The sequence below is a fragment of the Apaloderma vittatum genome, unplaced genomic scaffold (genome assembly GCF_000703405.1).
Source record: "Apaloderma vittatum isolate BGI_N311 unplaced genomic scaffold, ASM70340v1 scaffold14310, whole genome shotgun sequence".
NCBI classification, from domain to species: domain Eukaryota; kingdom Metazoa; phylum Chordata; class Aves; order Trogoniformes; family Trogonidae; genus Apaloderma; species Apaloderma vittatum.
The window spans coordinates 33,398-39,255 of NW_009694215.1; positions in this window are offsets into that span (position 1 = coordinate 33,398).

Sequence of the window (5,858 nt, forward strand, 5' to 3'; positions counted from 1 at the left end):
ACTTCTTTTTCATAGACAGGGTTGCTCTTTTGCCTGGCCTTTGACTCAGAAGGCTGAGTCTCTTGTGTTAAATTTCCCTTGGAAAAGGCTCGGAGCAGGAGGTCGCAAGGAAGGGTAAAGGACCAAAGGCACCTCTGTTTTTTTCTGAGGGCCAACCCGTGATCTTGTGCAATACTCAAGTCGAAGGTGTGAACAGGACTCTTGGCTGCCACTTGGTAGATTCATACCAATTGCAGAAGGGTTGACCGTGTCGTTAATTTTCTCTCCCACGCTTAACTGGTTGGAAGTTGCTGCATATGACAGGGAGAATAATCCAAATCGGTTACATCCCCCGGCAGGTCGGTAAATAGATAAATCAGAGTGGTCCCTTGAGCGTAATATCAAAAATCTCTCCCTTTTTACTCGCAAAGGACAATGAAACAAAGCAGTAGATTTACACCTGATTAGTTAGGACACAATAAAAGGATGATCTCACTTTATTCCCGTGATTTGGTGCTGTATTCCCAGGCTGTTTAAGCAGCTCCTCACGTGCCGGGTGCCCTGTTAGAAAAACTGCATTTCGCAGCCACGTTACCTGCCAGAGTGATGAATGATGGTGCCTTGGAATTGTTCTCTCTCTCTAACCTCTTTTGATAATTTGCCTTAATTCATGATGGTGTCTTTCCTTTAAAGTCCAACTTGGTCCTCACGTGGAAAAATTAAGATGTTACCAAAGATCTGTGAACACGACGACTGCGATGGGGAGTGTCCTGAAAACTTTTGTAATCTCTCGATAAAAATGATGCTGGTATCTGCCTGTTAATCCTCGTGTTTGATCCTTGTGTTTGACTTGTCCTTGTATTTGACTAGAGATTAAAGCTAGTGATGTCCTTCAGCTTGTCTGCAGCGGCATCAGGGACACAGTTCAACTCTTGCAATTCCAGCCAGCGTGTGGGTTTGTCTCCGTATTTTCTTAAAACTACATCACTCATGGCTCTTCAGTGTTGGGTAAGACAAGCAGTTGGGGATTTTTTAATTGTTTTTTTTCCAGGTTAGTCATGTTTTCACTCTAGAAGCTTCAGCTTCCTTCTGCATTGTGAGGAGATTGCAGCTGGATAACTTTTTTTACAGGAAACTTTTCTTTCCAATGGGAGCGATGTTAAGGTGCCCTATTTTTGAGGCGTTCATCTCTGCAAGGTACACAAGTTGATTTATTTTTTTTGTTCAGTGTCCTGCCTGCCTTGCAGTTCTTCAGTGTTTGGACAATTAGAAAATAGATTCGTAAGCATATTTTGTTTAATCTACACTCTTGCCTTCATACTCAGAGGGAATACGGAACAAAAGAAGGATTCAAGGGGATGGGATGCTTGTATCAACAATTAAATTGTGACCAGCAACTAGTTAGCTCTTTGCTCAAACTGTCATTTTCTTTATACTTACATTGATTATAGATTTGTGATTTTCAAATCTTAGTATCTCAGAGTTATTTGGAAGGATGAATGAAGCCTCTCCCTCTCTGTGCAACAGGAACTTTAAGGCATCTGAGTATATGTAGATCAGAAGATGTGATACGTAGAAATTTGTACGGCAACTTCGAAGTCAAGTCTTCCCTTAATGGCAACCCGTGTGATTCCTTCAAATTCTCTGAGGTTGCAAGTTGTATATAGCAGGTTAGAACTTGATCCTTGTATTCTCAAATCCCGCTTTGCTTTCTTAGCAATGATTCTTTCAGCATATAATGTTCTTTGGTTTAATATTCTTCAGAGACTCAATCTGAGAAGTGTTCTTTGTTACTTGTGCTTCATATCTACTGTTATGCCTATATTCCCTTTATAGATGTACGTAAACTGCATTTTCTGAAAGCTAGCTAGGTGTTAATCTGAATTTCTGCATAGACAGGCTTAAACATATTCTCTAGTCAACACCAGCAGAAGCAAAATGATTTCCTTATTCTCACAGTCCACCTGGACATGTATTGACATTCCCTGCAAAGTCATTTGAACGAAAATCCAAACATCAAATACCCGAGTGAAGGGATTCTGCAGGTGCAGATGAGAATGAGATTATGAGACTTATCTCCAAGGTCACAAAAATGTGTTCTGCCTTTTGAGAAGTCTTTATTGTGACGTTGAAGTGGGTTGTTCAGTGTGTGCTGCAGCTTCTGCTGCACATTCCCAACAGTTCACCCTCCTGTGATTAGTGCCAAGTGCTAGCCCTGTGTTTTCTGCTTTGCTTTCTTAAGGCTGAGGGTTCAGGTCGAAGACTTCGTTAAAAGTTCCTCTCTTTTGCATTTGGTTTTGCTGTGAGCTCTATAATCAACCATTTTCTTAAAGATCCAGTTAAAGGTTCACGTATTAATTTATAGTATAGAAAGGGAATCTCTTGGACAAGTTGTAATAGTTCTTCATGGTCTCTGTAAGATTATTGCGTGATCTATTAAGGACTTGTTCTTTCGGCTGCATAATATCGTGCTGTGTTAGTGATCCTGAGAGATTTTGGCTCCGTTCAGAAAGGCTGTGCAGAAGGAATGTGAATCCCCTTAACACCTCGCAGCTGCAGCCTCCTCTGAATTGTAACTCGGCGTCTGCTAAAGGAGTAAGTGCTGGAAAAGAGTAGTAGTGCAGTGAGCATTTGCTCACTATATATATATTTATATTTATATTCAGAGTAGAGCAATACAGTTAACTTTGGGGGAAATTTATTAATTCAGATTTTTTATTCTCTTAGTATGTGGCTTGTCTAGCCTAAACTGAAGGCGAAACAGTACCTTTAATGAGAAAAACGAGGCAAGCTCAGTTTTAAGTGTCTAGAAGTAAAGATCTGTCGAACGGCCCCTGTGGCAGCAGCTGCTTTGCAGGACAGATCTTCCAGAAGCAGCTGGAGGTGAGCACTTTCAGGTACTCATCAGATTCTTTGCTCAAAATAGAGCCGATTTTGCTACACTGTGGAGTTTGGGATAGATTACTAAAGCTACGTGCAACCGTGTGTGTGTTTGCCAAGGGAAGAACAAGTGAGTGGGTGGTATTTAAGCGGGTTTTTTTGTGCTCTTCCTCTTGGAATAACCCCTCTAGTGCTGAATAGTTTAATCAGATAAAGCTGGTACTGTTTGCAGCTCTTCCAGCTCAAAGCAGAAGTAATTGAATAGTAGCGTGATTATAATCCCAATTCTGTGAAACCCTCCCGAGTGGAATGGGAGGGGAGAAGGAAACTTTCTCAAAAAATTATGTAAAATCTTTGCAGTTTGAAGAGCTCCTCTACTTCTCTGCTTTTCAGTTCCTTTCTGTATTGAACAGGGCTCTTCCGCACCTCCAGCTTTCCTGGCTTCGTGCATTCCACCTGCTGAAAGCATCTTTATGTTTTCACTGTAGTCCCGACTGAGATTAGAAGGGTAAAATTTCTTGAAGGTGTGTAGAGTATTTAAAATACCTTTGCAGAATTGAAACTTTTGGAGTTCAGCTTATTGTGTGCCATTATCTGCTTGAAAAGGCTCTCCATGGAACTGAAGGACCCGGAGCCGCTCAGTGAAAGTGGTTATGTTGCACAGACAGTGGCTGCAGGGTTGTAGCTCCTTTTGAGCTTCAGAGTGACCAATTTTTAGGGGTTTTGGGATGTTGTGTCTGTGTGATAGTGGGGGAAAAATGAAAAAAAATAAAACCAAGGAATGGTAGTTCATCAGAGGCGAAAGATGGATCATTGAATGCGAAGTTTTTTAGGTGCATTGGCCTGTAGTTGTGTTTGCAGACATCCTTTTTTTTTTGCCTTACTAAAGAGTATGACAGTTGGGTTGTTTTAAAATAATATCGGTCCCAGCACCTTGGTAAGATCCTGATGATGCTGGCAATTATGCACCTGCTTAATTTGGTTTTGCGAGTGAGGCCAGCAAGACTGCCTGTGAGACTTCCCTTAAATTATGTGCTGGCTTAGCAGAATAAAGCTGAACTGGTATACTTAATGAATCTGAAATGATTTCCACGAAGTATTTGCTGAACCTCAGCTTATTTTTGCAATCTTGAAAATGGCTCATTAGTTGATGGGGGACTGACCATCCCTTTGGACAAAAGAAGTTAAGTCTGAATTGAAGTTTGTTTTAAACAAAGCCGACTTTCTCATTTTGATCATCAGTAGAGTGGACCCAAGTAGTTGCATTTGTTTTCAAGGAGCCTTTGGATTTAAGACATGCTTTTTCCTTATCTGCTGCATTTTGTCTCAGATTTTCATCAAGTTACACAGGCCAACTTGGAAGGGACCTCTAGAAGTCATCTGGTTCAGCCTGTGGCTCAAGCAGGTCCACCCAGAGCCAGTTGCCTACAACCGTGTCCAGGTGGCTTTTGAGTATCTCCAAGGATGGAGACTTCACAACCTTCCTGGGCAACCTGTGCCAGCGCGTGGTTACCCTCACAGTAAAAAAAATAATTCCTCATGTTTAAAGGGAACCTCCTGTGCTTCAGATTGTCTCTTATCCTGGCACTGGGCACCACTGAGCAGAACCTGGCTCCGTCCTCTTTGCACCCTCCCTTCAGGTATTTTTACACATTGGTAAGAGCCCTCTGGAACCTTCTCTTCTCCAGGCTGAGAAATCTCTCAGCCTTCCATAGAGTCATAGAACACAGAATCATGGAACAGTTGGTTGGAAGAGACCTTCCAGATCATTGAGTCCAACTTTTTCCCAGCCCTATGACCACCACTGAACCATGTTCTTCAAGGCAACATCTGCCCTTCTCTTAAACCCCTCCAGGGATGGCGACTCAACCGCTCCCTGGGCAGGCTGTGCCAGTGCCTGACAACCCTCCCAGTAAAGAAATTCTTCCCAATATCCAACCTGAACCTCCCCTGGTGCAACTTGAGGCCATTTCTCCTCATCCACTAGGGAGAACAGACCAACCCCTGCCTCGCTACTCCCTCCTTTCAAGTAGTTGTAGAGAGCGATGAGGTCTCCCCTCAATCTCCTCTCCTCCAGACTGAACAGCCCCAGCTCTCTTGCCCATTCCTCGTATGACACACGTGCTCCAAATTCTTCACTCACTTGGCAGCCCAACTCTGTGTCCTCTCCAGCACCTCAACGTCCCTCTTGTAGTGAGGGGCCCAAAATGAGATGCAAGACTCAAGGTGCGGCCTCACCAAAGCCAAGCAGAGGGGCAGGATCCCCTCCCTGCTCCTGCTGACAGCACCATTCCTGAGCCAGGCCAGAACGCCGTTGGCCTTCTTGTCCCCCTGGGCACACTGCTGGCTCCCGTTCAGCCACTGCCCACCAACACCCCCAGGTCCCTCTGCCTGGCAGCCATCCAGCCGTTCTTCCCCCAGCCTGTAGCACATGTGTGAGGAGCTCCAGTCCCTTCACCAACTTCACGGTCTTTGCTGGACTCTCACCAGTATGTTCATGTGTCTTCTCATGCCAGGGAGCCCAGCACTGGTCTCACCACTCCAGGTGTGACCTCCTTACCCACCCAGTTTCTCCTGTACACCCACGCTTCTGATTGCTTCTCCCTCAGCTTCTGAACCCTGCCCATCCTTGGATTTAGGTGAATCTGGTCATGCCTTTAGGGATTTTGCTGACCGTTGTACGGTGGTATATTGCTGTGGGGTGAGGCTGTGCTCTAAATACAAACATTCATGCAAGTTGTATTACAACTGCACAGTGACAAGCAACTTGCTGATGTCACGTTCTTGTACAGAGGGACAAAATCCTGTATTTAAATCTTAAGGGAAAAACCTGTGAATTGCCTGTGTTTCCGAGGTGGTTTTAGGCTCCTCTTGTCTGAAGAGGAGCAGGCTGTAGCAGACGGTGTCAGTTGGATGCAACCTGAGCCTGGCCTGATTCTGCGTTTGGTTTTCTTCACATACAGCCTTGGACAAGTTGCTCACGTGAAGTGAGGTAGGTA